The sequence below is a fragment of the Mizuhopecten yessoensis genome, unplaced genomic scaffold (genome assembly GCF_002113885.1).
Source record: "Mizuhopecten yessoensis strain PY_sf001 unplaced genomic scaffold, ASM211388v2 scaffold4411, whole genome shotgun sequence".
Lineage (NCBI taxonomy): Eukaryota > Metazoa > Mollusca > Bivalvia > Pectinida > Pectinidae > Mizuhopecten > Mizuhopecten yessoensis.
This window is the reverse complement of record NW_018405533.1, coordinates 1176337-1189420: the sequence shown is the minus strand read 5'-3', so window position 1 is coordinate 1189420 and position 13084 is coordinate 1176337.

Genomic DNA, 13084 nt, shown 5'->3' with positions numbered 1-13084 from the left:
ATTTAAGGTACAGATACAGATAGTTTATTAAAGTCTCATCTTGCGCATACATATATACAATGATACAATAAAATATACATAAAACATATGACGAACGCCACTGAAAAAGAGTTACGAGAGACTTACAACAGTTTAAATGCATGCAGACGCATTTTACTTTTAAAGAAACTTGCTTTAAAAGGCTATAAGAGAGAGACTAATACATGCCATAAAATCATATCGAAATTTCAAACTTCAATATAAAATAATCAATGATATATTAAACTATTAAGACGTTTAAGAATTTTAGGAATACGACTTTTGGATTGCAGTTTTATTAATTATCCGGGTCAATTAAAGGTGGTCAACTTTAGCTCGGTGATTCAGTATTTGTTCTGTTTGTCTGTGTTTCACGTCCTATTTACCCTTTCACCCCTATGTAACTTTAATAGACTCTACCATGCATTGATCTGGATGAGTCCATTATGGTCTACAGTGGTGAAAAGGTTAACAGCTATGGTCATTTAACGACGTGCCAGGTTTTTTGATATATTATTTTATAACAGAGATTCGTTGAGTGAAAACTATTCACCTTCCGGATTTACATTTTCACTCAGTATTTAGCCAGAAATCAACGATCTTCATTGCTCCGACCAATATTTTCATGAAAGGTAAAATGATTTGATCAATTACAGATATAAAATGCAATATATTTGTAAATTATCTATTCTACATAGATAAAATAACATCACAAATGTTACATGATTTTCACAGAGTGTCTAGCTCAAACTTACGTTTAATTACAGATAAAAAATATTTTGGTAAATTACAAAAAGAAGATGAAGATTAAGAAAAAGACTTCCAACTTTTGCTCCTGGAGTAGGGAACTGGAAATATCACTTGGTGGGAAGTTTGGACGAGCAATTTTTGAAGATCTGGGCGAAAGAAATCTCTCTCCAAAAGACAAAGTAAGGATAGAAGCAAACGTCGGGGAGACCGAGATGGATAAAGTCAATCCAAACAAAATCTACAGGAAGCTTGTTGGAAGGTTGGCATAATTTATATATTAATGTATATTTCCCTACATAATTATTGTATATTTCCCTATATATTTATTTAATGATATATTCTTTTCACTCGTTTATTAATTTAACTTAAGTGACAATCGTGTATTAATTTGATCTCAATCGTGCAAACATTGTATATTTTTTTGAGTAGTTTTTCTCATTAGTATCATCCTTACAACTGGTTGGATTTCTTTCTATTCTATTTTCTTTAAACGATTTTCTTTAACAACTAGCTAAAGGGAAACTCCCTCTATCCGAATCAGTAACCAGTAAGTAGATGTTCAGCTCTCTGCTATAACAACATCAATAGATTTTTTTTGTAATTAAAAACTTTTTGTTCTTATATTAATTTAGCAAATGTCTTTGAAAAATGTTTACTTGGTTCCTCTTTCTGCATTGAGAAACTATCTTCCTCCTTTCGTATTACATTGTAATTACATACGTAACCCACACAATACTGTATACCGGGAAATATTTGCCGAAGTTTAACGTTGGCGAATTTAAGTACACAACATACAATACATAGGTATGACATGTGAAGGGCGAAGTTAACGTTAGCGGGCGAATATGGATTCTATCGGAAAAGTGTCCCTGTATACAGTTACTAACATCGTATCTGTTCCAGGAAGATCAACTTAGAACACCCGTGGGTACAGCAAGTATGTCAGGACAAAAAGAACGTCATATGTGTTGTCCAGTCTATCGTCAAACTGTCTGGAGACGCTGAAATAAAAACCACCTCAATCAAAAGGGTACGTCTCACGTTGTTCCACCTTCTAAGTTAGCTGAGCTTTACCAGATGAAGCTCGCTAGAAAATGCTTTATACCCCGGAGCTAGCCAAAATGTATATATTACATGATTACTGTAATTCCCGCTGTTCTAGCAAATATCTTTGACATTTTCATTGAACTATGAACTCGTCACACCCTACCGAGTAGCACGACCTTTGCTGATCAGTAAGATCTCTCGTGATATAAGGTCTCGGTCAAAACATCTCATTGCGTTGTTCTTGATGGAAAATAGCGTTCCTTAAATCTTCAATAAGATTCGTCAGCTTGGAAACATCTAATATCAACATTTTACTTCATGCACAAACAGTGTACGTATTAAACGTGTCGCAACGTTCCAAGGCATGCATACGCTCCTAATGATAGGCGAACGTCCCGGGTCGAGTGACATCAGAAATATACAACTTCGTCACATCGTTGTACAGGTAAACAATACAAATCGCTCACTCAGTCATAGATTGACAACAAACCAGTCGTTGTTGAACCGTTGCCACACGTTTGATACGTATTTCGTTTGTGTAGAAAGTAAAACTTTGATATTAGCTTTCCTTAAGATATTAATACCAAAGTTTTATATTTCTATTCAATATGTCCATTCCTATTTTTTCTTGGAGACACAAACTTTTGTTCTCGATTTACGATAGGAGACTTTAGCATCTATTGACCATTCTTGTGTAACGGAAAATTAATCATTATGCTACTATTCTGCAGACTTCCGATCATAATTATGTCCGTTCAAACAGATTCCCCAGGATTGCAGTAGTTTCCTGGCACACAGGTCTGATAGAGTTATGGCCCTTAAACATTCTTAAAGAAATATGACACATGTGTTTAAAGACGTCTTAGACGAATTATGTTCCTTGTGCGAAGATTTTCTTTGAGTCACGAACATTGTACAAGTATACTGGCGCCCATATACACAACTGACAAACAGTACAAATATACTGGCGCCCCGTATACACAACTGACAAACAGAACAAGTATACTGGCGCCCATATACACAACTGACAAACAGTACAAGTATACTGGCGCCCATATACACAACTGACAAACAGTACACGTATACTGGCGCCCATATACACAACTGACAAACAGTACACGTATACTGGCGCCCATATACACAACTGACAAACAGTACACGTATACTGGCGCCCATATACACAACTGACAAACAGTACACGTATACTGGCGCCCATATACACAACTGACAAACAGTACACGTATACTGGCGCCCATATACACAACTGACAAACAGTACACGTATACTGGCGCCCATATACACAACTGACAAACAGTACACGTATACTGGCGCCCATATACACAACTGACAAACAGTACACGTATACTGGCGCCCATATACACAACTGACAAACAGTACACGTATACTGGCGCCCATATACACAACTGACAAACAGTACACGTATACTGGCGCCCATATACACAACTGACAAACAGTACACGTATACTGGCGCCCATATACACAACTGACAAACAGTACAAGCTAGACTGTTTAAAGTCACGTTGCATAGCATACTAGCTTGTTAAAGAGTTATTTCCCTTGTGTACGTCAGTCTTTATTTCCCTTCGTATACAGAAGTCAGGGGAGGAGGAAACGTCGGATAAGAGTAAGGACCTGGGGCTAGTGAGCGGTACTCCCATAGCCTATAAGGTGATGGCGCTCCAGGTTGGTGTCCGTACCGGCGTCGTCGTGCCCTGTATGGAGGTCAAGGTCAAAGGCGGCTTCATGGAAGATTCCAAGATCCTGGGAGTTCCCACCGAAGGGACGGCGGAGGACTCGTACGAATGTGAGTTTATTGTTCTTCATGATGCTCGGTTATATTTTACATATGGTAAAATATGTAATTACAGAAAATTTGTGAGAATGTATTTTTCGAACGATCAGTTTTTGAGTAATTATTCGTTACCTGTTATGAATCACAAATCAGTTGGAAATTATGTATCTATCATAGAGTTATGGACAACAAACAGTTTTTGAGAAACTTTTTTTCTTTTTTTCTTTTGAGAAAGTACTAGAACATATATGTGTAAAAAAAAAATAATGAATATTCGTGAGGCATTGTAAAAATATATGAAAGTCCAAGAGTTGTTCTAGCGTTTCGTGGAAATGGTACAGCAGTGTTGAATTAGCGATTTCAAAATAGCTACATAAGTAATATTTCTCTTGAAATTAGACCTAGTTTATGTCGTTTTAAATTTGTGGATTAAACATATCCAGAAAATTGTCGCTGTTGAAAATGATGGTCACAAAATATAAATGATAAATACATTTAATTTCGTCTGGTAAATCAACGTTTCGTAGAGAGTTTGTCAAGAGATCACTTCAACATAAATTTTACAACAATCATCTAAATGAAATTCTTTATTTCATTTCTGAATCCTGAAAAAAACATGTTTAACTTTATATAATGATTGCATACAGGAAATTATTGAAAGTTTGGTACTAATTATTAGCATGTTAAATTTTGAAATTACTATATTTGATAATATGCTGATGGTAAAGTAAACAATACAGTGTCTCCCCCAGTTATCTCGTTTTCCTTTTACATTTATGAATACAGATGTCAGTGTCTCGTATGACATTGATTAAATACTCAGGTATCTAAAAGAAAGTCGCCCATTGCTTGTAAACGTATCAGTGTTAACTTAGGTAACAATCCATTTACAGAAGATCTCATTGATCTCATTGCAGTATAGCGCATCAGAAGTAAACAAATAAACATGATTTTATTCAAATTTGTCTCATAATTTAATTGTGTCCCCTATTGTTTAATTAAAAGCCGAAAGTGAGGATGAAGATGAAAATGAACCTAATCCGTCTCAGGAGCCGGTTCCTGAATCGCAACCGGAACCGGAAACGACTGCTGAACCGGAAGCTGACGCTTCGCAGCCGAATGAAGGTGAGGATGTACCGCCAGCTGTAGAAACGTTAATAGAGGGAGATAACTCCAATTACCTTCCGCCGTTTCCGTCAGCGCCACCGATGCTGCCACCTGACGGACACATTAGTATTGACCCGTCTATAGGGGAACCGCCTGATGATTTGCCGCCCTATCCTTTAGCTAATACCATGCCAGGACCTGCTGACGTCTCGGACGAAATACAGGCTAATTTGATACAGGAGTTTTCATCTAAACATATAGATGAATAGTTTTCAGTAGCTAAGTAGTCCTAAGTTACCCTACGCTATATAACGCCTGAACATTTCTAAACAAGTGTTCAGGCCTTGTCGACTAACACGCTGGACAATTTCATTAAAACCTCAATATAATGTCCAACAGCTTTGCCACTTTGCTTATCGCCAATATATTTCAGGTTCCCTATTTCCATATTGTTCTTTACAATCCCCTTATTCTTCACGTTGATGTATCGCTTTACCCCTTTTATAACGCTAAAATTGCTTTTGAAAATGATGGCAATATAATGAGGTTTTACTGTACTTGACACAGCTCTGTTCCATTGTATAGTACAAATGTTTACTAGCGCGTGCAGATCAGTGGTTTTTAGGACTGAATTCTTTGAGTCCTGGACTTTCGATTTTGAGGAACTGATATATCTCTTTGTTATGAGACTTCTCAAGTTTTCGGAAATTTTGTTCAGGACCCGCTTTAAAAAAAAATCTGGAAAAATTACTGATGATTAGTTACCAGACACTCTCAAGGCGGGGTACCCCGTATTAATCGGGATCGTGTAACGTCAAACTTTCAGTCATGTAACTATCTACAAGCCTACAATCCTACGAAGTGTGTGTGTTTATACAAAAAACAAACATTTTAATTGAAGACAAACAAAATATTAGTGTTTCAAATTATAACATTATTTGATCATAAACTTTGCATGATATGTTACGGATGTAATGAAATATTGAACTATTTAATTTTGATCTTAAAACTTCCCATTAGCATAACAAAATGTTGGTTATTGAAAATATCTAGACTTAAATTGATAGTAGACGATCATTGCACATGACGTCAGCTTGCTGTCTGCCAAATGTAGTACTTTTCACTGGACAATTGTCTTGTTTCGATTTTGTGTAAAGATTAAACATCATAATTCTCTATTTTTGATATATAAATGCATGACGTTTTGTCACGTGAATATGGTGTTATATGGACTTAGACTTTGTCTCCATAATCTAGTGTTAGGTTCCTCATAGTCAACTTAAACAAAGTCTATAATATTTGTTAAACTTGTTTTTTTGCATCTTTTACTTGAACCATCACTCAATACATAGACACGGTATGCGAGACACGATTGAATGTTTTCGAGGCAACAAGCCCGTGCGATTTTGCCAGTGTAGCTAGGTTTGTAAGTCATGTACAGTTTTTTGTATTTGAAGTGACGTCATCATTCCATGCTTTACATGTAGGTCTCTTTGTAGCAAAACAAAATAAATTCAACTGTAATTTCTTATTCTGTTTTTAACTTACTTTTCTTAAAATCTCAATATGACCGACAAGGAACCAACAGCGTTCCATTTTTGCATCTGTTACATTTAAACAGGCTATCATATTGATATTTGGACCAAACAATAGTGAACAAAGGTGTGGTCACACAATTTGTTTACACCGTTATGGTCATATCAGCATAAACAATATAGTGGATGCTATTACAGTGACCAGGTAGATCCTGATTCTTAGTCTGGAATTAATTTAAAAACAATATATTTCATTGTGGGGGGGGGGGGGGGGGGGGGGGGGGTTAAGAGAGAATGAAGTTTGTGAATGTTTATATGTTCTTAAAAGAATAAACGTTTTCATTGAAATGAAAGATGCTGTTTTCGCTTTTATTTTTTCATTAGATTATTTTATTTTTCCTTCTAAATTGTGACGTCATAATTTTAATTCTTCGTTACCTGTTAAAATGAAACAAAAAATCAGTTTTTAAAAATCACTGTAGAATTAGATTTATCTCCCTTACTTTGTACACAATGTTGTGTTATAATAATAATCATGCGATATGTATGCGTATCTAGAGCGTTGACAACGCAAATGTAAATATTAAATATGTTGTTGAATTACACAAGAATATGAAGATAATTCCGCAACATAAATTTGCGTTCTTGTTCGCATTCGAAGCTGGCGATACAGGAAATGACGTTTCACCAGAGCAGATAGTCGGTGTCCTCCAGCCATTATTGGACTTGCCGGAAACGGAACGACAATCTTTCACTTCCGTTCTCAACAGCCTGCTTCCGGAGGATATTGGGATACTAGACAAAATTGTAAGATATCAATAAACTTTCCAACGAGCATGAACCTTCTGATTAACTGAACATTAAATATGTTATGATTGGTAATCAAACAATAGTCTAATGCATGATATTATATTTATTTTACTGTCAAACAATTAATTTCGCTAGGTATGTATTACGCTGTTCCATTTTTTAAGAGCTTTACATGAGAGAATAAAATGAGTGCATCTTATTCATCTTTATCATGTTAATAAGGAAAAGAGTTATCAAAGTCAGCTTAGTTTAAACATATCTCCATGATATAGCAAAACGGAACATATTTACATATGTTCCGTTTTAATCTAAACGTTGGTGGCGTAACTAATTTGGAAATGGTAACTGGACCAAAATAAAGGGAAAGGTAAGGCAGGAATGGGTGGATAGAAACGTCACTTTATTTACATTCACTGTTTTCTTTATAATATGGATAACATTTTCTATAATGACGTTTTTCTTCCTCATCAGTGCTTTTTTTCGTATTTAATCATAATTTATGTAATATTCTTCCATTTTCCCCATGACTGTTTTAGTTTCTTGAGGCTAATTCGGGTACAGGCGAGACAGTGATAAACACTGGGGACAAGGCGTTCATGGATAGAGACTCGTGTTACGTGCTGCTGAGGCTGGCCGGCTTCACCGAGAAGGTACTCTCTGTCATCCGAAAATCTTCAACATAATTTCACAAATTCTGTTTATACGTTATTAGTTATACAGGTCTTTGGCAGGGTAAATCGTCTCATGTTCGCTGTCAGGACCTTATGTACCCCCAGCCGATAAGGTCCTGACAGCAAACATGAGACCATGTACTCTGCCAAAGACCTGTATAACGAATTTGTCATACTGCAAAGCCATTTATAGGTTGGGACTCGTGTTTGCCAGAAAACAGATACTGTGTAGGGAGGTAGTACGGGAAAACAGAAAAACAAAATTTGTATAATTCCAACAATTTAATAAATTTTTAAATTATAATAAGTCAAAAATATGGTTTTGAAACAACATTGAATACATCTCTTTTTGTTCGTAGGCATAAGTGTAGCCCGTTTTGTCTCAATTTCACTCTCCGTGTGGCTTACAAACCGTTTCGCCATTTTGTTGATTGTTGACATTAGCAGACGAACGTTATCCGGTGTGTTCGATTCGAATCTTCGAGTAATCTCCTTTACAACAGGCGCGCGTGCTCTTATGTACACCGGCAAGGATACATAGCTTCAGGTACCTTGGCAATTCGACCAATCACATTTTTCTTTGCAGTATGACAAAGCTTTTTGTCACAAAGTAACAAATTTGCACATTCGCTATTTTGTTGGTGAAGTTCAGTAAAAAGACTAGAGCTACTCTTCTTCTTCTCCACGTAAGTTGGATACATCCTTCCGTTCTATCGTTAGTTGACAAACCTCAAAATGTGACATGGCAATGTAAATGACGTCACACTATTTAAGAAGGTGAATGCATTTTGACGTCATTTAAGTGGACTTGTCCATTTTGGAGTTGTCAGTCAGTGCTTTAGACCCTAAGTTATTGTGTTAAGGTCTGTTGACACACGCTAAATATAATGAAAACGAGCGCTACATTCTGAAAATTAATAAATTGGTTCAACTATAATATCGGAAGTTCTTGGTTGATTTCTTCAAACGAATATGCTGACGTGCTTTGTCTTTTGTCAAACAGACCGATATCGAGGTGACCGTCTCAGATCCATCATCTGCCATGTATAAAGCTTGTGGTCGCGTGATCGGTGCCATGACGTACCTCTATATGGAACTCCTGGAGCTCGTTCGCGCATGTCTACCAGAAATAGCGTCAAGTCTACTACTACTGGTAAGTGGGGTTTTTTAGTTTGTTTTGTGTTTATATAGATGGAAGAAAAAACGGTTGATTTTGATTACTGTTGCTCCAAATATAACTTAATTGTATATTGATGAGGTTTGACGTCAGCCACGTGCAGAGACCCGTGGTGCGATTGGCTGGAAGCGCAGCCATTTTGTCGCTTAACCAACCAACACTGCATGTTTCGGCACGAGGCTGACGTCAACCTCATTGATATACAAAAAAGTGGCACGATGACTGCGAAAAACTTTGAAACTGAAATGGCGTGTGTTTTTGGAGGAACGGATATCATGTCCGCGGAAGGAGAATACATTTTATGTGCATATGGGAAGTTTTTATAAGAAAAAGTATCCATCTTTCACGCGGTACTAAGCATTTTCCCGTAGATCAACTAGAAATGTTGTTTTTGATGCAAGAAGTTAGGTGGAGTCGACTTTTCGACATCAAGAGCTTTCCGCCCTTCTCGTATTTATGATCATTGGGGTGTCATTTTTACCGAAAGTCGATCTAAACCCATAAAACATGTAAAATTACCCTGAACACATTAGTTTAGGTCCATATATATAGCTGTCACAAATTCGCAGGTCCCTGTTGCCGTGAACGCTGATATCTCAAAATAAGTGTCACCCATGTAGCTACAACGTATGTCTACCCAGCGGTAATCAGATCACGAAAGCCATTTATTCTGTAAAACGCCTGCGCCTCGTACTTATTTTTTTTTAAATTGGCAGACCAAGTGAGAAAAAAAACGTTATTCACCAGAAGAAATATTCTTACATGTGTATCAAAACAACAGGAAACCAAACAAGTCGTTTAATTGTAATTTATTTCATAAAAAATTAATATCATTATTTTACAATATGACCCATAACATACACAATCCACCTGCAACAAATGTAGGAAGCAAGTTCAAGGTCGCTCATGTTCCATTATCGTTCATTCTTTTAGCTTGGAAAGGCGCTGAAAGGAGAAAAGACTGTGATAGTCGAGAACGTTCAGACACTGCGGGACAGCAATGTGGGAGGCGATCTACTGAAAATAATGAACATCCAGGCAGGCTCGGATTCTGCTAGTATACCGGAAGTAGTTCCAGAGGTTTTGGACAAAGTATTCTGGGTATTATTCGCGATCCATGGAACTTCGGAGGTTACCGCAATATGGTAGATCCATCCGTCGTGGAGTGGGATTGTAAGGGAGACAAGTTTGGCCCATATTTATAAAAACAAAAAAGGTGTTCTGGAAAGAATGACATTGTTAAAAGTGTATGTGTTTATATGCCATCTGAAAGAGGAACCCCATACCTTTTATGCAATAACAACAAAAAGGGGAAAACGTTCGTATCTTATGAAATGTGGATTTTTTCTCTCTAAAGATATGATGGCCGAACATGCCCCCGCCTTTGATCAATTTCGGACAGACAGTATGGGATAAGTAAATAAGTCAACATAATTATGACGTCAAAAGTCATACAACGTCAGATTTCCCGCCTCAGTGACGTCTTACCGTAGGATTTGCTTCTTTCGAAGAGTATCCAATGTAATGTGATATCGTGGCAGTGAGTGTTTTGTTTAAATAAAGTTTGATTAAAATCTTTCAGACTTTCTATATATTACCAAAGTGGTAATATTAGTATTCATTATTTTGTACTTTTATATAATATATCTTTAACGCTATCTATTTTAATACATGTACTTGTCAAACCTGTTTGTGCAGTTCACACGTCCACCTGAGTATTTTTAACCTGCATTGTATTATCATGTTAATGTCTTGTCACGTGATTGCGTGTTCGTACGTGTATCCGTGAGTTTTACCGGCATTCCTGCACTTGACAAGGAGAGTACCTGACATACATGTAACACGTTCTCGTACAATCTATACAGACTATGAATTTCAAGTGCAGCAATATCTTAAAGTTAGTATTAGTACCATTTTAAGTTATGCTATCAATAACCTATACGGAATTATATGTTTTTCAATTAGAGGAGGCTAAATTATCTTTCCTTTATTAGACATATTTTGGGTGTGATTCGTCATACTTTTTATAATGAGAACGAATGGTATTTACTGGACCTATTTCATGAATTATTTACTTAAATAAGATGTTCTATTTTTTCCCTACAGATGAATTGAATATATAGACGACAGGCCATTATAAGCATTGTCATTAAAACCCCTGTCGGATTGATAGGGTAGGTATTTGTTAATATATACGCTATGTAATTTATGGGACTATTGAAAATAATGTATATTAACTAAATGGATAAATTGTGTAATTTATCATGAAACAGAATGATATATTTATTATAAAGTCGTACTGTTAATTGTAACCGTTACGGGGAATTTGTATTTAATATGTATGTGATAAAGTATATTTCTCGTGTAGTGTACAAGAATATCGCAGACTAGTTTGATCGTACTTGTTCTTATGTTGTATTTGTGTTATTGTAGGGTCTTCTTTGTGATATGAAATAAACCACTAAAATGTCAATTACTCAATTTCCACTGGTCAATTGTTTTCTTTTCATGCATGTGGGGATAAACTAATAGCTACAACCCCGCAACTACTTCCCGTAACGTTAGGGAGCAGGTCCCCCCGCCCCATGCCACCCAGGGTAACGTTAGGGAGCAGGTCCTCCCGCCCCATGCCACCCAGGTTAACGTTAGGGAGCAGGTCCTGTTTCCCCATGCCATTCCCCTCATTTAGCGGATACTAACCTTCCAGCAGGACAATGTCAGTCCACACGGTACAAGGGCGTGTCTTGATTTTCTAGCCCAAAACAGTTGGCCCGGCTGATGCAGGTACTTTAAGAAAAATGGAATAATATTCCAGCTTAAAGAATAAACAGGTTGCTAGGTTCAATGGAGAGGAGGATACAGTGATCTCGGGCCCCGGAGGTATCACGCATATTAGCGAATACGTGGCTGTGTAACGGGGACACTGGTTTGCCTTGTCATAATCATGAGACCATTTACATCTATATACATATATACAGGTCCATACGTACATCGCAACACTATCACCCTTTAGCCACACAACTCACATGTTGTCACTCCAACGTTCGTACCACAACTACCTCTCCGAACACACTAATTTATATCATACTCGGACCACACACAAAATTATGTACCCAGGTAATTCTCAATCAACATTTCTCATCAAATCTCACGTCCAAACTGTCGACATTGAAATTGCTCCATTCATCAAACCATTTAACTTCATTTAAATTTCACTCCCTAGCTAAAACAAATACACAATCTCGGACCCTCTCAAGCCGCTCTCTGATTTACACAGCTGTCCAGCTCTCACACTGGCCCTCTTATCATCCACTTTATCGTTAATCACTGACACCCCGTCACACCATCTAATTATTTCTCTCTCCTTACTTGACACCGCGGCTTGTGTTACCACATCTTTTCCCCATAAACCAGCCAGAAAGAATCCACTTAACTGTTAAACTTCACTCTGATAAAAGATCTTCAATAACCTTTTCGAAATTTACCACCGAATATTTATTTTTTATACAACCTAGATGAAAACTAGAATTTTTAAACATTAGAATATTCTAACAACTACATGTATAATATTTTGATTATCTTAATTATAACTTTTGATATTAACATTTGTACAATGTTCAAAAGAATGATCATTTTGATGAAAGTCATCTTTTATTTAACAGAAGATTATGCACATTCATTTCATGTTCAGAAGTACGAGTAACTTCCCTTGCCCAAGGTTCTTTTACGACGACTTTAGCCAAAATAATGTAATACGTACATGAAATGATAAATATAGGAGCACGTCAAGATTTTGAATTGTTCCTGTCTCCGACAACAAATCGTACGACATCAGCAATCAAATCTTACAATCTCATCACTAAAATCTTACGAAAATAAGCAATAGTAATGTGATGGTAGCAATTACAGGGCCCTGAGAATTTGTAACTGCTGTATTTGGACCTTACACGTTTTAGGGGTTAAAACCAACTTTCGTAAAACGCTACACACAATGATATATAAACATATATATATATATCAAAGCTTTTACCTCTGTTTCCCCTGAAATCCTTCTACCATACAGATGAAGGGGGACTTAAATTTTAAATTTGTATAACACTCCCCTCCCCATCTCATGTACCTTGCTGTAATATATATGTGCAAACAGGTCAACTCT